The 23,768-nt window shown below is 38.6% G+C and overlaps 1 protein-coding gene across 2 annotated transcripts in view; it reads left to right on the top strand.

Moving 5' to 3' along the window:
* REPS2 (RALBP1 associated Eps domain containing 2) overlaps positions 1 to 23,768 on the top strand; it is a 173,465-nt gene that overhangs the window by 5,363 nt on the left and 144,334 nt on the right. The gene's annotated exons all lie outside the window — the stretch shown is intronic.

The following is a 23,768-nucleotide window of genomic DNA, read 5'->3' as shown; positions in this document are numbered from 1 at the left end:
TAAGCAGCTTTGATTGAGACGAAGTAAAACAAAGCTGTGAGAAGGAGGGATATTCTAAAAATTTTTGCACATGGCCTCTCCTTTGGGAAGAAGTTATATTTAAAGGTTTTCTTGCAATTCTTTGAAGCAACTGTTTAGTCATTAAAGAAAACTATACGCAAAAGACATTTTTCCTGTTGTAGATTATTAGATCTATTTTTTAAAAACAACTGAAACAATTTTTTATTTTTGCATCTTTATTCTATATCCTTTTGTAGCATATACTTTAGGAAGATAGAGGCCATTATACTAAAACAGCAACTAGGAATATATGCTGTTTGAGGTAGTGTTTTTTGTTTTTGTTTTGTAAAAGAGAATGAATGCAAGTAGATAGAATAAGTTCTGGAGCCAAGCCATTGTCTGGTTAAGAGGAGGACATTTGTATAATTGTTACTTGTTGACTCTTTTATAAAAAATATTTCAGTTATGCAAAACTAAAGCATTACCTAATAAATAACTGTATGTACCACTCAGCATAAGAATTAAAACAGGCCCGGCTGGGCGTGTCTCAGTGGTTGAGTGTTGACCTAGAATACAGGAGATCGAGGTTCAATTCCTGGTCAGGGCACATGCCCAGGTTGCGGGCTCGATCCCCAGTCGGGGGCGTGCAGGAGGCAGCTGATCAATGACGACTCTCTCATCATTGATGTTTCTATCTCTCTCTCCTTCCCCTTTCTCTCTTTGAAATCAGTAAAGATATATATGTATGTATATATATATATTTTAAAAAGAAGTAAAACAGCCCAGTTAGTGTGAAAATTTCCTGTGACCCCTTTTTTGATCCCATTTTCCTCCATCCCTACCCTAGAGGATACTGCTGTCCTGAATTTGGTGTGCATGACTTGAAAAAAAAATTATTATATGTATATGTGATGTATTCTGTGTGTATGTATATTGTGTGGGTATGTGTATATATATATGTATAGGTAAAAACATTTTAATTCTTAGTGTGTAGATGTGTGTGTGTCACTAAAACAATATGTTGTTATGTATGGCTTTTGAACTTAAAATGAGGAGTATCATACTCTTTGTAACCTGCAACTTGCTTTTCCTCCCATTGTTATACTTTTGAGATTCATCTTTGTTGACACATGTAGCTCTAGTTCATTTATGTTTCCTTTTTTTAAAAAATTATGATTTTAGAGAGAGGGGGAGAGAGAGAGATATTGAGAGATTGTTCCACTTATTTATGCATTTATTGTTTTTTTTCTTCTATGTGCCCTGACTGGGGATTGAACCCACAACGTTGGCGTATTAGGTGACACTCTAACCAACTGGACTGCCTGGCCAGGGCCTTATGTTTCCCTTTTAAATATCTTCACAAGTTTCAGTTTTATATCCAGTCTTCTATTGCAGGACACTGGTTGTTTCCATGTCTTGGCTGCTGTGAATAACATTGCAATGAACATAGGGGTTACCAGAGGTTAGGGGGGTAGGAGGTGAAGGGGGTCCTAATATATGGTGACAGAAGAAGATGTGACTTTGAGTGGTGGGCACACAGTGCAATAGACAGATATTGTAACATGGAAACCCACACCTGAAACCTGTATGGTCATATTAACCAATGTCACCCCAATAAATTTAATAAAAAGGTCTTCATTACCTACTCTTACAATGACTCATAATTATGGTGGTGTAGAGACCTTTATGACTAAGGAAAGTAGATGGCATTTGTCTTTATATAGAGTGTCACATGACGAGGGAACTGTTCTAAACATTAAAAATGCCTTCATAGATAGCAAAATACACACTGATATTCTTGAGAGTGTTAGAGGATCTTTGATTAGGCTTTCATATACTTGTTTTTTTCTCATCTTTTTAAAAATGGAAAATCTCAAACACGTGGATGGAAAAGTACATTAAACTCCTCTGCACTTGCCCCCCAGGCTCAACAACCATCAATACATGATCAGTTCCATTCCATCTGCATTCCCACCTTTGTTCCCTTCCTCTTCTATTATCCTGAAGAAAATCTCAGACATCATATGATTCATAGGTTTTATCTTTAAGGAAGAAATCTGGGGATGGTTAGAGGAGATGGGAACATTCAGGGACTTAATATGGGCAGAAAAGTAACCGTGGTCTGTGGTCAAATGGCAAGACTGAGTGATGGTTCCATGCAGTCAAGCCATTGGCAGTCTTTAGGATAACAATCTTTGAGAACTGATTGAGAGTAATTGGGGAAAACCAATAGGGAGATTGAAAAAGTAACAAAGTGAAGATTAGAAATACAAGATAGATTTGAACATGCCCTAGTTTCATACTTATAACTAGGGACTGCCCTACTTTAAGGGTATAGAAAATTGGTTTTGAGGAAATCTTGAGTTGTTTCACTAATTGTTGGTAACTTTTAAAAGAGAGTTTGGTTCCTTTTCAGGTTTTTTTTTTGAAACTTTCTATTTGTTTTCTAAAGGCATGTGTCTAGTGTTTTGTATTTATATCATTCTGTTCATCAGTACTTGTCTATTGGTAGGCAACTTAGTCTGTTTGGGCTGCTATAACAAACTGCTACAGACTGGTGGCTTATAGACAACAGTTCTGGAGGCTGGAAGTCCAAGGTCAAGGCACTGACAGATTTGGAGTCTGGTGAAGGCCCCCTTCCTGGTTCATAGCTGGTGCCTTCTTGCCCTGTTTTCACATGGCGGAAAGTGCTAGAGAGCTTTCTGGCCTCTTCTTACAAGGACACTAATCCCACTCATGAGGGCTCCACCCTCCTGGCCTAAGCATTTCCTAAAGGCCCCACCTTCTCATACCATCACATTGGTCATTAGGATTTCAGCATATGAATTTTGCGGGGACAAACATGTTCAGATCATAGCAGCAACCAGCCAACCTGGCTTGCTCAGAACTGAGGTGTTTCCTGGGATGTGGGGATTTCAGTTTTCAAACCAGGACAGTCCTAGGCAAACTAGGAATGTTGTCACCCTCTCTATTGGTTACTGCATTAGTTATCTATTGCTTTATAATGAATTTCCATAAATTTAACTTGCAGCTTAAAACAACACATATTTATTACCGAATTGTTTCTATGGGTCAGGAGTCCTGACATGGCTTAACTGGGTCTTCAGCTCAGAGTTTTACAAGGCCGAAATCAAGGCATTGGCCGAGTGGCATTCCTTTCTGGAGCTTGGAGACCTCTTCCACGCTCACGTGGTTGTTAGTAGAATTCATTTCCTTGTGATTTTAGGACTAAAACCCTCAGCTCCTAGAGGCCACCCACAGTTCCTTGCCACATGGCCCTCTCCATAGGAAGTTCATAACATGGCTGTTTGCTCTTCTGAGGCTAGCAGGAGATTTTCTCCAGTTGGCTTAGATCCTTTGCCATATTCTGTTGGTTAGAAGCAAGTCACAGGTTCTGTCTGCACTCAAGGGGAGAGGATTGTACAAAAGCACAGACAACAGGAAGTGAGAATTATTTGGGGTGGGGGGGCACCTTAGAGTCTTTCCACCACACTTGCCTATCAGAGTTCTCTGAAGCACAAAATTATTCTGATTAGCTTTCTGTGGCCAGAATATATATGTATATATATCTTTGCTTCACCACTCATTTCAAATTTCTTTATCTTTCTAAAAAACATTTTCATGCATAATTCACTTTTTATACCAGGTAGAACTGGCAAATATGTATCTTCTAAGTTATTTTCAATTTTAGCCTTTAGGCAGCTTGTTTTTCCTCTCAACTAGTAGGAGATAGGGAAAAAAGTGCAGAAGCAGATGTGAATGCCCTGCATGCCCACTCCTGCACAAAATACTCTAAAGCAGGATTCAGTTCAGGGGTCTATGAATTTAGATGTGGAAAAAAATACATCTTTATACTAACCCCTGACTGAAATAGAGCATTTCTTTCTCTTATGCATGTAGGCAACAAACTACAGAAGTATTAGCAGTACCTGTGACTTTATCACCGGTAGAAATAGGATATTTTAAAAATCATATTACAATTGTTTCAGATATTTCAATGACAATTTACAATAGTTTAGACACATTGGCTGATCTTATTCATTGTGTTAATAAAGAAATAAATGTGTTACTACCACAAACTTGTTTTTTAATATTTTGATAGCTATACTTTGATATATTTTGTTTATAATCCTATGTATTTTAAGTGTTTAATTCTATGCATTTAAAAACATTATTCTGAGAAGAGGTCCATGTAGACTGCCAAAGAGGGCCACAGCACAAAAATGGTTAAGAAGCCCTGCTTTGAGGTGTCAGGACTAGAAATTCCAGTTCTTCTGAGTTCATTATTTCCAGCGTCAGAATGACAGCAGCACTGCTGGCTAACCCAGGTCCCTCCCCCTCTAGTCTGTCTTGCAAGGGGGAAGGAAGCCCGGGGTGAATGAATGCTCAGCTGCTTCCTCCAGGACCTCACCCTGCGGTCTCTGCAGTCCCTGTAGTCCTGGCCCTGAACTCTCTATGCTCCTGACCTTTCTATCTGACCCTCTCAGCTCTTCTCACTCCAGATAGTCCCTCTGGAGCAGGTGTCAGCTGGCTGTTGGGCCTCTTTTATTTACCACTATTATTTCTACTTCCAAGAAAGAAGAAGTGATTTTTAAGTGACCGGAGAAACCCAGCTACAGAATTTAATTCATGACCAGGAGAGGCTGTTAACATTAGGTTGGTAGTAATTTTTTAAAAAAAATCCTCACCTGAGGTCTGGCCGGGCGTGGCTCAGCGGTTGAGCGTCGACCTAGGATCCAGGCGATCGGGGTTCGATTCCTGGTCAGGGCACATGCCCAGGTTGCGGGCTCGATCCCCAGTCAGGGCGTGCAGGAGGCAGCCGATCAATGACTCTCTCATCATTGATGTTTCTTTCTCTCTCTCCCTTTCTTTTCCTCTCTCTGAAATCAATAAAGATATATTAAAAAAAAAAAATCCTCACCTGAGGATATTTTTTCCATTGCTTTTCAGAGAGAGTGGAAGGGAGGGAGGGAGAGAAACATCGATTTGAGAGAGACACATTGATTGGTTGCCTCTCGCAGGCACCCCAACCGGAGCCAGGAATCAAGCCTGCAATTGAGGTATGTGCCCTTGACCAGAATCGAACCGGAGACCCTTCAGTTCGTGGGTCAACGCTCTAACCACTGAGCAAACTGCCTAGGGCAATAAATGTTTTGACTTAATTCATTTCTAACACTTTGCCGTTGGTTTACAGAAAAATTTCTTTGTTCAGCCTCCTGGGGGTAATTAAGTGGTTCACTTGTGTTAATTTCCTGACTAATTGAAGTAAACCCCATAAATGCCAGCAATTAGGAATTTATTTTTTTTAAAGCAGGCTTTCTTAAATGTGTAATGTTTGCCTCCATGTCTTCAAAAGAACATATTTAATACAGTAATCTCTTTGTTTCTCCCTTAGTTCAGGGTCAGCCTTGTGAAAAAGATGATTATATGCGAACAATTTTTTGACCCTGGAGATGTTTGGTGTGCTTGCTTTTTGAGTTTTTTTTTTCCTTTAGGATCTTTTTAAAATAAAAAATGTGTAGAAAGTTCATTTTATTTAATTCTCACAACAAAACCACTAGATAGATATTATCATCTCCAATTTGTGGAAAACACAGATAAGTGACTTCTGGCAATACCTTTCATAATTTTTTGGGTTGAAATTCAGTCTTTATTGAGTAGACAAACTAAAAAAAGAAAGGGAGGTTTCCTGATGCTGCATTAATGGAGAGGCTATTGTTTTTATAGCAATTTTGTGTAAATTTTGGGATTCTTCCTTAAACAGTGATTCTCTGTGTGTGTGTGTGGGGGGGGGCGTTGTCTGAGGAAGGGTTTTGGGCCATTTCTAAGGAGCTTCTGTGGTATGGTGAAGCAGAACATGGGACAGTCTAGGGTTAAAGCTGATCAAACTTTGAAGCCAAGGAAACCATCAGAAATTCAGGGCCCTGCAGGAAATAGCATGCTTGGAAGGTTTTACTGAAAGCAGAGCTATTGAGGCATGGAGAGACTAGCAGCAGCAGGAAGCCAGTGCTGTCCATAGATCTGAAGTGGCCAAGGGAGGGAATGTTGTTGCTGGAGCTGTGAAAGGTGGCTCCCCAACAGACACAGTAGAGAAGAACGCAGCCATTGCCAGAGCTGTGGCCAGGGAGGGGATGGTGGGCTGAGGGGCAGATAACCCACTCTGCCTCCGGCCATGTGATGTGCTGAAGTGCCTCTCACTGTCTTCACCTAAGTGGAAGTTGGGGCAGGGGAGCCTGGGTGTTGAAGCTTATAGAGACCAGCCTCCTGGGCAGAGGGATGAAGGACTGAGAGTGGCTCTGGGGGACAAATAGAGGAAAGGCCAGCACAGGCTATAGTCTGGACTGGGAACCACTGCCTTGGATCCTACCGAGAATGGGGCATGGCTGGTGTGGGGAGAGAGAGAAGTTCATTTGTGCCAAGCAGGGTCTAGGAGTATGACCTCCAGGAGGGATAGGAGAGGGTTGGACAGGAGCAACTGGCTTATCTGAGCTGCTTTTCACACTTATCCACGGAAGCCTTGAGTGTGGGGTTGTCTGTCTGCATTTGGATATGGGGGATGTGTGCTTTTTGATCAGAATGGGGCATTTTCATGAGTTGCAATGCTTGTTCTTGTTCAGGGCACTGGGGAAAATGTAGCAGTGGAGTGGCCCTCTTGGAGATTCTGCTAGGAGTAAGCTGCACATGGTGGGAAAGGTCACCCTAGTTCTGGAGATGAATTAGTTCAGGGGATTAGAAAGCATATTACAACATTTAGGCATATGGCTTTGCATTAGTTTGGCTTTTTCCTTTCCCTGAAGGATAGCATTCCTGTATGTATATATGTATCCAGGTAGGATTTCTTTGTATGTTGCTTAGACTCACTAAGGCCCTATTGAGCAAATTGAGGCCTTAAAAAAATTTAGAATTCTCATATACTGTAAAGTAAAGGGAAATGCAAAGAAACAGCTTTGTTCTCTTTTGCATTCTTCATGGGGTAACGTATGTTCTGGAAAACTTGTTGCCATGGCAATGGGATATTATCTGTCTCCGTAGGGTACTACATAAAAATAGCCCTTTGTGTTCTAGGCTGATGTTGGTGACAGGTGGTTGGGTGAATGTATAGCAGGGTGCTTTGTCAGCATTCCATTGTTTAAAGTTGAGAAATCAAAATGAGTATTGATTTTTTTTCTCTCAAAATGTAATTTTATCTGGAATAGGCAGGCACTGGTGCTCTGTTTAATTATGAATTATAAACCTTCCTTTGCAGGCCTAGTAAATACGATTGGAGCCACTTCTCATGATGATAAGTAAATGGTTTCTCTACTCTTTCTGTTGGTGCTGCCGGATCTGCAATACAAGATTGGGTGGGGGGACAAGTAGTATATTTCTCTAATTCTTGAACAAATGGTTCTGCCTAAGTGCCTTGAACTTTAATCCAAGAAGTAGCAAGTGGTTAGGTGGAATAGAGGAGCTCTGAGCTGTTTATCAAATATTAACTTCTTATAGTTTTGTAAATGAAACGGATCCTTGCTGAAAGTCAGTTCCCCTGTTGGTTCTAACATTGGCCTCATACGTAATCAACAATGGAATCTTGACCCTAATCTTAATTTTTCCTTTGAAAAATCCTTTGGGTGATTTTTTAGAGCAGTAACTCAAACATTTTGTTACACTCTCACCTTTCTTCTAGAAATTTATCTTACATGTAAATAACAGCTTCCTGGTGCTGAAATAAAATTTACTCTAGTTTTAAGAATTTTGGACTCTCTTGAGAAAAATACCATGCATGGCTGGACATTTTAGACCTAAAAGTAATCTCTCTAATTCTGATACATGTTGTACTACTGCAGAAATGGAATCATGGCCTCTGTCTTTTCTCTTGGAGTCAGTATGAATATCTTTTTGCTAATAATATCAGAAATAGTTACTCAGTGGCTTGCTGTGTATCCAGGACTATTCTGAACTATTTTGTGTATTAATGAACTTAATTCCAATAAACATTCTTAATGATTTTGTCCCTATTTTCCAGATGAGGCCTACTTTAGTAGTATGCCTTTCTGTTTCAGGTAAGTATTATTGTACAGTTTTAAGACTTGGTTGCTCCTTCTTACTTTTCAGTTTGTTGAAGTGCTTCTGATACTGAAAGCATTCTTCTGTCAAGGGATGGAAAAATATAGCCCGTGGGCCAAATCCATCCTGTCCCCAATTTTTTTGGTGGTGGGGGGGTATGAGGTATGAGCTAAGAATGGCTTTTACATCTTTAAATGGTTGGCAAAAAATAAAAAATGTTTCATGACGTGAAAATTATATGATTCAAATTTTAGTTTCCATAAACAAAGTGTTATTGGCACACAGCCATATTCATGTGTTTAAGTGTTGTCTGTGGCTACTTTCCCACTATAGTGGCCGAATTGAGTAGTTGTAACAGATTGTATAGCCCACAGAACCTAAAATATTTCCAGAAAAAATTTGCCAACCCCTACTCTATATTCTTCTACATCTAGAATGGGAGACTGTACTGAGTAATAAAAGCAGAGTGGATTGTTTCTAGTTTTTGGCTATTATAAATAATGCTGCTATGAACATTTGTGTGTACAAGTTTTTGTGTGGATGTATGTTTTCATTTCTCTTGGTTAATTACGTAAGACTGGAATTACTGGACCCTATGGTCACTGTATGTTCAACCTTTTGAGGAACTGCCAGACTCTTTTCTAAAGCTGCTGCACCATTTTACATTCCCACCAGCAATATATGAGGATTCCACTTTCTCCACGTCCTCACCAAAAGTTATTGTATGTCGATTATTGCCATCCTAGTGGGTGAGAAATTTGCATTCCCCTGATAACTAATGATGTTGATGATGTCATATGCTTATTGGTCATTTGCATATCTTCTTTAGGGAAATGTCTGTTTAGATCTTTTGCCTATTTTTTAAATCAGGTCATTTGTCTTTATAAAATTTGAGTTGTAAGAGTTCTTTATATATTATATATACAAGTCCCCTATTAGATAAATAACTTGCAAAAATTTCCTCCCAATCTATGGGTTGTCTTTTCACTTTTTAAAAATTTAATCCTCGCCTGACGATATTTTTTCCATGGCTTTTTCAGAGAGTGGAAGGAAGAGAGAGGGAGGGAGGGAGAGAGAGAGAGAAAGAGAAACAGCGATGTGAGAGAGACACATCAATTAGTTGCCTCCTGCATGTCCAGAGACGAGCCTGCAACCAAGGTATGTGCCCTTGACCTGAATCTAACCTGAGACCCTTCAGTCCTCAGGCCGATGCTCTGATCACTGAGCCAAACCAGCTAGGGCTATTTTCAGTTTTTTGATAGCATCCTTTGAAGCACAAAAATTTTTAATTTTAGTGAGGTAATTTATTTATTTTTTACTTTTGTCACTTACGGTTTTTGGTGTTCATATTTAAGAAACCATTGCCTAACCCCAGATCACGAAGATTTACTCTTATGTTTTCTTCTTAGAGTTTTATAGTCTTAGCTCTTATATTTAGGTCTTTGATCAATTTTGAGTTAATTTTTATATATGGTGTGAGAGAAGGGTTCAGCTCCATTTTTTTGTATATGGATCTCTAGTTGTCCTAGTATCATTTATTGCACACTTGTCCTAGCATCATTCTTTTCCAATAGAATGGCTTTGGAATCCTTGTCCAAAATCAATTGACCATAAATATAAGGGTTTATATTTGGACTGTCCATTCTATTTCATCGATCTGTATTTCTATCATTATGCTAAATACCACACTGTCGTGATTTGCTTTATTTATGTTTGAGGCATACGTCCCTCTTTCATTTCCCACACACTTAATATTAGGACATTTCACAATTAATGGTATCTTACATGGCATTAGAGCTTGCAGACTGGGTGTTATGTGGTTTGGGAAAGGATACTGGAGTCTAGAGTGGAGCACTGTTAACTCTTAGGAACCAAATGGGTAGGAGGTGGGGGTAGTGAGAGAGGTGGTAAATTGGATGCTCCTCCTGTGTTTAGCAGCAAACTCAAAGCAAGAGTAAAAAATAATCTAGCTTTACCTAATGTCAAAGCTGAGTACTAACGGTTCCAGTTTCTTTTTATGGACTCTTAAGAAGAAATGCCGCATCACCTAATACTGTTGATGACACAGAGGACAGCACTGTGGAAAAATATGGACATTGACCAAAAAGATCAACAGAAGTCCAATTCTGAATGTGAAGAAGTTTTAGGAAAACTTTGAACAATTAATTTTACTTATTTTCCTTTTTATGTATATAGGAATGATAAATGAAAAATCTAAGTCCAAAAGATCTCCTTTAATAAGTCTAAGATAAATACTAAGTGGTAAATTATCATGTTGTATCTTATTTGGCAGTGCTTTGTTAGTGCTGCCTAAAATAATGGTGTTTTAGGTTTGAAATGTTGTTATCCTCCTGCTTCTAGCTGTGTTTACACCTCAGAGGGAGTTGTGTCCTTTGTCAGAGTCTGTTGTTTGAATTGACCTTGGTTTCCATTTCCTGCAGTCACCATATGCCCATCTGTTTTCTTCTTTTTATTAAAAAGTTTTTTTATTTATTTGAGAGTGAGTGAGAGAAAAAGAAATATCGATTTGTTGTTCCACTTATCTACGCATTCATTGGTTGCTTCTTGTATGTGCCCTGACTGGGGATCAAACCCACAACCTTGGCATATTGGGATGGTGCTCTAACCAACTGAGCTACTGGCCAGGCCTCCATCTGTTTTCTAACCTCCATAATTTTGTTCCTTCTCTTTCTCTTGTTCATGTAGGTTTAAGCTTTAAAAAAATCCCCATATCGCTCAGTCAGTGTGGCTCAGTGGTTGATCACTGACTTATGAACCTGGAGGTCACAGTTCAATTCCTGGTTGGGGCACATGCCTGGGTTGTGGGCTCAATCCCCAGTAGGGTGCGTGCAGGAGGCAGCCAGTCAATGATTCTCATCACTGATGTTTCTCTGTCTGTCTGTCTGTCTCTCTCTTTCTCTCCCTCCCTCTCTCTGAAATCAATAAAAACATATTTTTAAAAAGGCCTGTATTATTGTTCTTGTGGAGTTTTGAGTGGGAGTAGAGGTTACCATGTACATGGAATACAGTAAGAAAGTTTAATCAGTCAAGAGATGAACTTACAGAAAATGACTTTTAGAAGAGTTGCAAAAATAGTACAGAGAATTCTCTTATATTTCTCACCCTACACCCTTAATGTTAATACCTTACCTAATATAGTACAATGATCAAGAACAGGAAATTAACATTGGTACATTATTATTAACTAAAGCATAGACACTACTTAAATATCATCAGATTTTCCACTGGTGGTCTATTTTTGTTCCAGGATACTATCAAGGATTTCATGTTACATTTGTTATTTCTCCTTAGACTCATATAGTCTGTAATAGTTTCTAAATCTTGTTTTTCATGACACTTTTGAAGAATATTGATCAGTTATTTTGTATAATGCCCCTCAATTTGGGTTTCTTTGATGTTTTCTTATGGTTTGAATAAAGTTGTACATTTTTTCATGAGAATACTAGAAAAATGATGATGCACCCTTTTTAGTGCATTGTATCAGAGAGTTCAGAGAGTTCGTATGTCTTATTATTGGTGACATTTTCCTTTATCCCTCCCTCCCTCCCTCCCTTGATTTTCTATCTATCTATCTATCTATCTATCTATCTATCTATCTATCTATCTATCTATCTATCTATCATCTATCCATCTATCTATGTATCTATCTATCTGACATCTATCATCATCTATCAATCATCTATCATCTATCTATCTATCTATCTATCTATCTATCTATCTATCATCTGTCTATCTATCTATCTATCTATCTATCTATCTATCTATCTATCTATCATCTATCATCATCTGTATTGTCTATCATCTATCTATCATCTATCTATCCATCCATCTCTCTATACTAAACCATTTTTGATTAGGTTGCATACATCATGTTCTTTTATGCTGTAATAGCTTAAATTTATATATTTATCTGTTTGTTTAATTCTAGTATACACATAAAGTAGTTTCAGAATTGCTATCCCATACCTATGTGAGAAACACTTTCACTAACTAGATTACAGCATTTATGAACAGTTCTTTTTCCTTTATCCTTACAGTATCTAGTCAACATACTGTTTTTAGCAGTTTTCTAATGAAGTATTAAATTTGAAAACTACACACAAGCACATGCCATTATTCAGATTCAGGAAATTTAATATTGATACAATAGTCTGCAGTCTGTGTTCCAATTCCATCATTTGTCCCCAGCCAGGGATCACATATTGAATTTATTTGTCATGGCCCTCTAGTTTCCTTTGATCTGGAATAGTTTCTGTAAGCCTTTCATGACATTGACATTTTGAACAATGACATTTCATGACACTGTTTTGTAGCATGTACCAAGTTTGGGTTGGTGGCTTCTATGTTTAGATTAAGATTTTGCATTTTTGCCTGGATACTGCATAAGTGGTGTGTCCTTCTCAGGTAATGAATGCATCAGGAGGCACATGATGTCTCATTGCCCATCATTGCTGATTTAAATTTTGATAATTTGGTTAAAGTACTATCTAGGTCTATAGTGTTTTTAGATATGAAATATTAGAGTGATCAATACTGTGAAATCTCTTATGTGTTTAGATTGGAAAATTATGGTTAAAAGGTTTTCAAACTATTCAGATTGACATATATGTAACATAAAATACAAACTGTTTTAACTTTTCTTTCTTGAGTCATTTTCTACCACTGAAATGTTAATGTGTGATTTTGCCATTTATGGCTGTTTTATTTCCTCATGGAGGAATTTTTTCCTTAAATTTTTTATTGTAGTAAAATATACATAAAGTTTACCATTTTAACCATTTTAAATATACAATTCAGTGGCATTAAGTACATTTACAGTGTTGTGTAGTCATCACAACTATGGGATTTCCAGGACTTTTTAATTATCCCAAACAGAAACTCTCTATCCATTAAATAATAATTCTCCATTCCCCCTTTCCCAGCTCCTGGTAACCTCGTTTTATATGCGATCACAATATTGTAGAATAAACACCAGCTTTCTGTTACCTGGGATAAGGTCATTCAACTTTTTCTCCCATATTAGGACTATGATAAAAATATTATTTGCCATACACTACAGAGCAATTTCTGTATTTTGGCATAGATTACTAAAGTAACTCTAAATCCTGGTAAAGGAAGCAGTTTGATTCTGAAAGTTGACAGAAATAATCATTAGTTTGATCATTTTTACCTCTGAGGGTGGGGTATTTTAGAGGGGAAAAGGGCAAGGAAAAGGTGAAATTATTCTTCTAGTGCGGCAGACCAGAGTTTAAATTCCCTGCTATATTTTCCATCTTGGCTATCTTAGTTATATAGTCATCTTAGTTATATAGTCATTCAGATCATCCATGCTTTTGTACATGGCTTGATGTGTATAGATACATATAAATTGAACCTAAATTCTACTCACTGCAATCTTTGTGTGCCCCTGTTCCCTGGTCTGTAAAGTGAGCATAACAGAAGTAACTTCTCTCCAAAGATTGCTTTAGGACAAAAACTGTAAAAGACTTTGCAGAGTAGAAAGGGCTCCTTATTCTTAGTAACATTCCTCAGTGTTCTTTGAGGGCTCACCCACTCCCAATCATTCTTCTAACTATGGTAGGACTATTTATTAGAACTAATTTTAATGGCACCATAGATTATAGGTAGCATGGCCACGTCCCTGTTGGCTGGAGCTGAAGAAACAACTATAGATTTAAAAATACTCAATAAAATTGCCTGGATGACCCACCTAGTCCTTTGCTGTGTGGTATTGGGTGTTTATTTCATTTCCTTTACAAATTTGACAAGGCCTTGAGACTGACTGTTAGCAGATTCCTTGGTTCAGGTGGGCTGTAGCTGGAAGACAGACTCTAAGACTAGCCTGTGTCTTGCTCTTGAGAGATTAGCATATTGATATATTGCATATCTATTGTTGATTAGGTACCTGCCAAACAGTTTACAGGATTTCTCAGGGGTTCACACAGTTGGAGAGGATTCCTAAAGGCAAGAGGTCATTTATCTGGAGAGTCAGCAGTTACTTTAGGGTCTTACTCCAGGCTTCCTGCTATTGGGAGACCTTATTCCAATGAGGCAGCCTTTCACCATTAGTGCCCCTAGGGGTTTAGTGATTCTTATTGGGATGAGTTGGCTAGAAGTCAGGTGATCCATTTCTTGCTGTAACTAACTTCTAATGAGGATTAAGGATGAGTGACTCTGAGGTCTGAGCCAGCTGGAAGGACCCTTGTTCATTTTTCACTCTTGTCTGAAGAATGCTTAGGCCACCTCACTGTTGCTTCTCTGATGGTACCAAAACTCATGTAAGAGGTGATGACTGTTTTGGTCCTCCATTGCTGTCTGAAAACCCACCCCAGAACTTAGTGGCTTATAGTATCAATTATAGTTGTGTAGGTCAGGGATTTCAGAAGGTCTTAGCTGGGCATTTCATCTCTGCTCTAGATGGTGTTGGTTGGGCTCCTGGGACTGGAGGTTCCACTTCCAAGATGGCTTCTTCACTCTTAGGAATGGCTCCACAGTGTCCATGGCCAGTCTCTCTATGTGGTATCTCATCTTCTGGGGCCTTTCCACACAGCTTAGCTTCTCATATCATGGTGGTCCCTGGGTAGTTGCACTTCTTACAGGGTGGTGATGAAATGAAAACCTCTATTTTAAATTCAGATTTAAATATTGGCAAATATATTTGGCATTGGGATTGTGATATCATTTTATTTTGTCATATTTATAACCCAGTTAGGGTAGAAAACTGAAGGAAAGAAGCAGCACTTCATTTCCTCTGCTCTTTGTGTGGATGAAGGGTTGTTCAAATAGCAGGAAGTTCAATTTTTTGGCTTGATTTCGATAACTGAGCACCATCCTTCAGAATGGTTTCCTAATGTTCTCTTGGCCATCTGGCATGAGCACAGAAGACCTTTTCTCAATAAAAGTAAGCTGATAATAATAACAACTTGAAACATCTTGATAATATATTTGTACAGCTTTTCTAATCCCAGGTTATTGAAACTCTGTCAGCTTTGGCTTGTATCCATGCTCTCTCAGTGCCCTTGTGCTTTCTTTTTTTTTCTTGAGCCACTCCTGCTGAGTGAGCACTAGAGCACTAGAAGGAGGAGCAGCAGTTGCTAGGATGTGGAATGGGTGAGGGTAAGGCTTGAGTTCAGTTGAAGTAATCCTAAATTTTTGGTAGAAGAGGGGCACAGCATCCTCACCCCTGTTTTACACATAAGGAAGAAGAGGTATAAAAAGATAAAGTAGCTTTTCTTACTGGCAGCATCTGATTCTCTACTCTTTCACCCTAGTACCGATTGATAACACAAAACAGATGTGCCTTGGACAAGAGGAAAACAGTAGAGCTGGATCTTTTTATAATCCTGTATTTATTATTTGTAGCACTGGATCTTTAAAGTGGGGAAACTGATGTTGATTCTAACTAGAAATTGTGGGTCATTTAATAACATGTATAAAGGAAAGGTGACAAACCAAGTGGCTCCCAGCTTGTAACACCTTATCTTCTATGGCATAAGTTAATGGACAGTTTTTAGTGCAGTAAAGGGAAATTTCTGATAAGCTTTGTCTAACTTGATAATGCTGTTTATATTACAGACAAAATGCTAAATTTACCAAGCACGTCCTAGTCAGGGTTTTGAATGCCCATAAGCAGTTCCTTAGAGTTATTTTGAATGCTCAGATTACAGGTTCCCCCCATACCGTATCTGTATTGCCTAGTACTGCAAAACTCTTTATAGGGTGTCAAATATGTGGGAGGATTTAAACGAATTCTCTTAAATGCTTCATGGGATAAGAAGATCCAATGGGAACTGAATGTTTTCAATTAGAGTGTTTCCATGGATACCATTAAGGGTGCCAAAATTCATAGCCACAGGAGATTTTACTTCAATATTGATTAAGAAATCTGAGAACAATCTCAAGAAGTGTAGGAGGTAGGCAGAGGATAAATTCTGTGGGTAGTATAGATTTTGCTTTCTCTCCCATGGTTAAGGGCTAGTCCAGATAAAATTCCAGGGAGTCAGCCAAGTCTAACAACAGGATTTATGTCAAGAGCATGTCCAGAATAAAAGCAAACATGGGTTACTTCTTTTATCCCAGGTGTAGATGCTATTTATTTATTTGTTTATGTTCACTTTCTTTGTGCTGGGTACAGGGCATTGGCAGTATTAAAAAACACAAAAATCACAACCCTTTGTATTTATGTTGTTTATGAAGAAAGCATTCTAACTGGAGACTGCAGACATCTGAAAACTTATATCCCTCCGGGAAGGATTCACATCTTAGGTTATCACTCATTTTTAAACACAATTCTTTACCTGGTTTCTCAGATCTCCAAGGGACCTATGGATAGAATTTAAGGTGACCCTGACCTTGGATGGAGAAAAAAGTACATCTTTATTTTGACTAACAATGAATATTTAGCATTTTCATCAACTAATGAATGCAGGCAACTAATCACAGCACTATGAACCCCCACCTGTGACTTTGTCATCAGTAAATCAGTTTCATATTGCATTACAGTTGTTGCAGATATTTTGAAATATCATTTATGCTAATTACTACTTCAAAATTTTGGCAGTTAACCAGAGTTTCTGCTAGTTCTTGATACTTAATGACATAATAAGTATATATACAGTGTGGGGCAAAAGTAGGTTTATAGTTGTGAGTACGTGAAACAGAGTTTATTTTATTATTTTATTATTATTTATTAATTATTGTATTATTTTCCATATTTTCCTGTAAGTCTACTTTTGCCCTACCGTGTATTACTATATCACAAGTTAGTATAACATCTTAGTAACTATTTTAATATAATTGGCTTCCCTTGTAATTAATCCTGTTTTATTTTTTGCACTTAAAAACATCATTCCTAAAAGGGATTCATAAAGCTTCACCCGAGTGCCAAAGGGTCCATGACACCAAAAATGAAGAACCTCTTTCCTAATAGAGTGTGGATTATAAGAGTTATCATATCCTAATTTTTGGAACACAATTTCAGAAAGCAGTGTCATACTTAAGTGCCTTTTATGGAAAATCTTTAAAAGAAAGGTTAAAAGGTAATTCTTTTCTGTTGACTCATGTGTGGGCCCTAGGAAGCACTTTGCAGTCACCATTGACTTTCATTTGAGAATTTGTCTTCAGGGAATAAGTTATTACCATGGGTAGGAGCTTAAGAAGAAAAGGTTTTCAGGTCTATGATGGACTGCATTCAGTAGATCACTGTTAAATCCATGGGAGACTAGAAATGATTCCCATTCACTTTCTTGGAGATTGTGGTGTAGGGGTCACTCTGTTCCAGAAGTTTCCCCGCACAGTGTCTCTTGCTTCTTCCTTTCCTGTGCTGCAGTCCTCTATGGGGCAGAGGTGGGAGCTTGGATGATCCATGGGAAATTGGGACCCTGACTTTTGCTCATGGAGCTGTTCTCTGACTTATCCTGGTGGGGAGTTATCAGGGCTATAGCCATGAAATCATTTCATTTCATGGCGGAAACTATGAATGCAGAAAACACGGGCAGAATGACTGGAAGAAAGTTTTAATAAAATGCCATAACTGGCTTTCTCCCCAAGATACTATTTTGCAAAAGGTGGCCAAGTGAATTTGCTGTGATGTGAAGCATCATTCTGGCCTGTTCCTTGATCATAGCCAGCCCCTTTATCCTTCCAGCAGTTTTGGTAGCTTTTTAATATCCTCTAGCAGAATGTTCAAGGAGCACACACAAAGAATAGGTGGTTGGTACTTGGTTCTGTGACAGGTGCTATCTTGTAAAAAAACAGCCACCATATCTTTGTGAAATTTCAAGTTTGTTTTTGTTTTCTACCAAGCTTGTAAATCTGGGTCCTCCAGCTTTGTTTCCAAATTGCATTTTCTTCTCCCTATCTGGAAGTTCTTCAGAGTGTCATCGAGTGCTTTATCTGAGAACCTCGGTTATCCCCACCTGCAGGCAAAAATTGTATCACATTTATTTTACAGTGATCTGGACAAAAGAGATGACAATAACGAAAACAAACAAACCCATTTCTATTCTGGCAACTATTTTTTGGTAGTAGTTTTATTACCATGCAAGTCACTCATTTAAAGTGTACAATTCAGGGGTTTTTAGAATTTTCACAGGATTGTGCTATCATCAACACAATAAAGTTTAGATAATTTTCATTACCCCCAACAAGAAACCCCATACCCTTTAGCAGTCCCCCACCCTAGCTCTAGGCCAGGGGTGGGGAACCTTTTTTCTGCCTAGGACCATTTGGATATATGTAACATCATTTGCAGGCCATACAAAATGATCAACTTAAAAATTAGCCTGCTATACTTGGTGAAACATTTAATTAACTCACCCCTAATGTGATGTCTAGAACTGCTTCTCTTTGGTGAGGTCTTGGCAGGGCCAGACCAAATGATTTCACATCCTTGCTCTAGGAAGTCACTAATCTACTTTCTGTCTCTATAGATTTGTCTGTTACGGATATTTCATATAAATGGAATCATACAATATGTAATCTTTTGTGTCTGGCTTCTTTCACTTAGCATAATGTTTTTAAGGTTCATCCATATTGTAGCATGTATTGGTACTCACTCCTTTTTTAATTTATTGATTTTAGAGAGAGAGAGGAAGGGAGAGAGAGAGAGAGAGAAAGAGCATGAGAGAAACACCGATCTGTTGCTCCACCCATTCATGCATTCATTGGTTGCTTCTTGTATGTGCCTTAACTAGAGATCAAACCCGAAACTTTGGCATATTGGGACAATGCTCTAACCAACTGAGCTACCCGCCAGAGCCTCAGTATTCACTCCTTTTTATGGCCAAATAATGCTCCACTTTATGGATATACCACATTTTGTTTATCCATTCATCCATTGGTGGATATTTGGGTTGTTTCTGCTTTTTGACTATTATGGATAATGCTGCTGTGAACATTCATGTATAAGTTTTAAGGTAGACATATGGTTTTTTTTGCTTTTCATGTTATTTATTTAATTTATTTAAATATGTCTTTATTGATTTCAGAGAGAGGAAGGGAAAGGGAGAGAGAGAGATAGAAACATCAATGATGAGAGAGAGTCATTGATCAACTGCCTCTTGCATGCCACCTACTGGGGATCAAACCTACAACCTGGGCGTGTGCCCTGACCGTGAATTGAACCGTGATCTCCTGGATCCTAGGTTGATACTCAACTGCTCACCCATGCCAGCTGGGCTTCATGTTTATTTTTTTTAAAAATTCAGAATGGATCAAAAGAACAGTCAAGGCTACAGGTGGCAGACAAAGGCTAGGAGGTAGCTAGAAAAGTATGCTTTAGAAAAATTAGGAAGCCTTATTAGCTTGTTTTAAAAGCTGTACCTAACATAAATAGCTAGCTTACTTTTCCATTGATCTAGCTTCCACTGCTCTACCTCTGAATATGGCACAGCTGGCTTGCCTTGCAAGGCCTCAGTTGAAGGATCCCATGTACACACAGCAGTACTCAGCTAACTAGAAGTCTCTCATCCCCACATGGCTTCATTCCAGGTCTCTGACTAACTACCTTCATTGTTGTGTGTTAGATGGTTTCACCCCTTGAAAATGTGACTACTTCAGCACAAAACAATGTTAAGTCTTTATAATGATCAATAAATCATCTTCTCCCCTTGTACATGCAGCTGAAAGAATAATGATAGGGTAGGGACAAAACATTGTAAACTTTGTACTGTTAAAATTATCACTCACTCATTAAATGATCATTGGCTAATAGTCACTAAATTTACATATTAAGGAAATTATATATAGAATACTGCAAAAACAGTAAAAGATTGAAGTTTGTGTGGACATATGTTTTTAATTCTCTTGGCTATATATTTAAAGTGTGGAATCAAATATATTTTAAAAATATATTAAAATGAATTAAATGTTACAGAATCTCTGATGCACTTTTAGAAAATGTTCATTTCCATAGAGCACAGTTTGCAAACCAGTGTTAAAGTGGAGAGAATATTGATTTTTTTGTATGTGTTTGTGTTGGATAGAGATGGATTGAATTTTGGTAAACTGTGGTGTGAGTTTTGTGGAGTTACTTGTGAATATTTTTCTTCGTGATTAAAATGTTAGTACCTTGCCTGGCTGGGCATGGCTCAGAGGTTGAGCATCAACCTAGGACCCAGGAGATCATGGTTCAATTCCTGGTCAGGGCACATGCCTGGATTTTGGGCTCGATCCCCAGTTGGGGTGTGCAGGAGGCAGCCGATCAGTGACCATTCTCATCATTGATGTTTCTATCTCTCTCTCTCTCTCTCCCTTCCTCTCTCTGAAATCAATAAAGATATATTAAAAAAAAAGTTAGTACCTCTGTATGTTTGAGGGGTCGATGGACTGAACAATTGCTTACAGATATTCATTCACTCTCCTTTTTTTTTAAATCCCCACCTGAGGAGATTTTTTCCATTACTTTTCAGAGAGAGTGGAAGGGAGAGAGAGAGACATGGATGTGAAAGGAGACACATCAATTGGTTGCTTCGACTCCTGCACGCACCCTGACTGGGGCCAGTGATTGAACCTGCAACTGAGGTACATGTCCTTGGCTAGAATTGAACCCAGGACCCTTCAGTTCACAGGCCGACACTCTAATCACTGAGCCAAATCATCTAGGGCTCACTCTCCTTTTTTTGATGTCATCTTTGACTATGGATTTGCTTTGGCCAGTGGCCTGTGAGGGGAGGTGATGTGGGCCTTCTTTAAGGCAGAGGCTCTAAGAGCTAGCAAATGGTTTGCTATGTCTTTCTCTTCTGCCATAATGACTGGTGGTGTCCCAGATAGGCACAGCTCCATCAGCTTGGGTACCAGAATGAAAATGATACTGGACAAGCCTCAATACTCAATAGATTTTGTAGCCTGAGCAAAGAAAGATGTCAGTTTAAGCCATTAAGATTTGGTGACTATTTGATACTTTATTTAGCACAGTGGTCCTCAAGTGGAGGCGATTTTGCACTCCCTGCCTAGAGATATTTGGCAATGTCTGGAGATAATTTTTATCACAGCTGAAGAAGGTGCTATTGGCATGCAGTGGGTAGATGCTGCTAAACATCCTACAGTGTACAGGACACCCCCCCCCCCCCCGAACAAAGACATCAATAGTGCCCATGTTGAGAAACCCTGATGTAGTATATCCTAGTTTACCCTGATCAGTGATGGGGTATTGAGAAAAGATTAAATGGAATAAATTATATAAAAATCACTTAGCACACAGGGTTGGCCCCCTTGTTTTTGTGATTATATGGCAGACCCTGGCAACAGCTGAGGTCTTCTGTTGTGTCCATGGGAAAAGGAGACTTTTTCAACTTCCCTAGGGTTCAGCAGTTCAGTTAGTTGTAGTTCTGTTCATAAATTATCTCAATTTTAGCAGAATCATTTACTCCTTTAAAAGGGGAGGAAACTTACAATAAATGCTTATTTGCTACCAGGCTCTTTATATATTTTTTGATTTTTTAAAAATACCCTGTGAAATTGATAGTCCCATCTCTGTCTTGTTTTAGATGAAGAAATTAAGGCACTGGAGTTAAGTAATTTGACCAAGAAGACACAGCTTGTAGGTGGTGGGCCTAGGATTTGACCCAAATATGTTTGCCTGCAGAATCCTGTTCTTTCCACACTAGTATACTACCTCTTGAGCATTGGTTTCAACATAAAGGAAGGCAGTGCCTGAGTGGTAACAATTATATGTTGTATAAATTATCTATTGCTGCATAACAAATCACCTCAAAACTTAGCACTTTTTTTTTAATTAATCCTCACCTGAGGATATTTTTTCCATTGATTTCTAGAGAGGAAGGGGGGGGTAGAGAGAGAGAGAGAGAGAGAGAGACATTGATGTAAGAAGCCTTCATAGTAGTGTAGGGGATTGAGTTCCTTCTCCTATATATTGTTTATGGAAACACTTCCTTCTTACTCTAGTTCCACCAGCACAACTAAGTCTTAATTTGTAAAATGGTGAATATATATTGCAAATGTATTTGTGGGCCCACAGACTCCACCATAGACTTTTTGTTGTTGTTAATCCTCACTTGAGGATTTTTTTCAATTGACTTTCAGAGAGAGTGGAAGGGAGGGAAGGAAGGAGAGAGAGAGAGAGAGAAACATTGATGTGAGAGAGAAACATCAATTGGTTGTCTCCCGCACTCTCCCGGACTGGGGCCGGGGATTGAACCTGCAACCCAGGTATGTGCCCTTGACTGGGAATTAAATCCTTGACTCTTTGGTGTGTGGGCCGGCACTCTAACTGCTAAGCCACACAAGCCAGGGCAAAACTTAGCACTTTAAAACAACAAACATTTATCATCTCACACAGTTTCTGAGAATCAGGAATCTGGGAGGAGCTAAGCTGGGAGGTTCTGACTCAGGTTCTCTCTCGAGGTTACAGTCAAGTTGTTATCCAGGACTGCAGTCATCCAAACGCCTAACTGGAGATGGAGGATTTGCTTCCAAGCCAGCTCACTCACATGGCTGTTGGCAAGAGGGCTCAGTTTCTCACTACATGGGCCTCTCCTTAGGGCTGTTTGAGTGTCTTCATGACATGGCAGCTGGCCTCTCCCAGAGTGAGGGATCTGAGAGAGAGAGCAAGACAGAAACCATATCTTTTATATTCCTGCCTCAAGTCACATGTTATCACTTTTGTCATAATCTATTAGCATACAGGCAACCCTGATACACTGTGGGAAAGGACTATAGAAGGGTATCATGAATAGTAGGAGGTAGAGATCATTGGGGGCCATCTTGGAAGCTGGTTACCACGTGCAGGATCCTTCTTTCTCGTAGTTGCAAAATTATAAATTGCATTTTCTTTTCATATTCTAAAATTTCAAACCAGGATTTTATTCTTTAAAATGCCCAAATCATTCACAATGTAAATGAAAACATAAATTTCTTTTTATAAACATTTAGTAAATGGGCAAAATCAAATAATTAAGCCCTGGCCAGGTAGCTCAGTTGGTTAGAATGTTGTCTCAATGCACCAAGGTTATGGGTTTGATTCCCCAGTCAGGGAACATATGGAAATCAACCAATGAATGCATAGATAAGTGGAACAACAAATCGATGTCTCTCTCTCTCTCAAATCAATAAATTAAAATTTTTAAATAAAAATAAAATAATATAAAAGCTATGTCACACATACTTCATTGTGAGATTTGTATTTTAATGGGTTGAATTAGCAGAGGCCTCTTGAGTACTAAGTTTGGACTGCAGGTAAGTTTTTTTTACCTGGAAAATCTCCCTGTACCAAACACTGAATTCTTCATTTTCCAAAGCCCTTCCAACTTCCTTACATTTTTATTGCTGATTTGATGTGCTTGAATGACAGCCAAAGTATAAGATAAACGGTAGATGCAAAGACTGGGTGGTTTCCATGGAGACTTCTTGCAGGAGTCCTTGCTTTGCTTCCTCCAGCTATTGCTGGGAAGCATCACCTTCCAGTTAATGTGTGGTGCCCATCAATTTGAGTAGCTCTTGGAAAGGGGATTTGTTTAAACAAATTCAGAACTGAGTTTTTTATATATCTTTAAGATTGAATCAAGTTTTCCTAAAATTGAGGATATTAACAGGTCTTTTTACTGAAGAAGTTTAACTATACTTTTGTTTATTATACTTGGTTTGAACTTTGGGGAATAAAAGAAGGGCCTTGACTGGACATAGAGGTATATGGATTTACTCTGTCTAATCATGCAACCATGAAATCAAAAACATTTCCACCT

The sequence above is a fragment of the Miniopterus natalensis genome, chromosome X, assembly GCF_054644295.1.
Source record: "Miniopterus natalensis isolate mMinNat1 chromosome X, mMinNat1.hap1, whole genome shotgun sequence".
In the NCBI taxonomy this organism is placed as follows: Eukaryota; Metazoa; Chordata; class Mammalia; order Chiroptera; family Miniopteridae; genus Miniopterus; species Miniopterus natalensis.
This window is presented reverse-complemented; position numbering and strand designations above follow the sequence as displayed.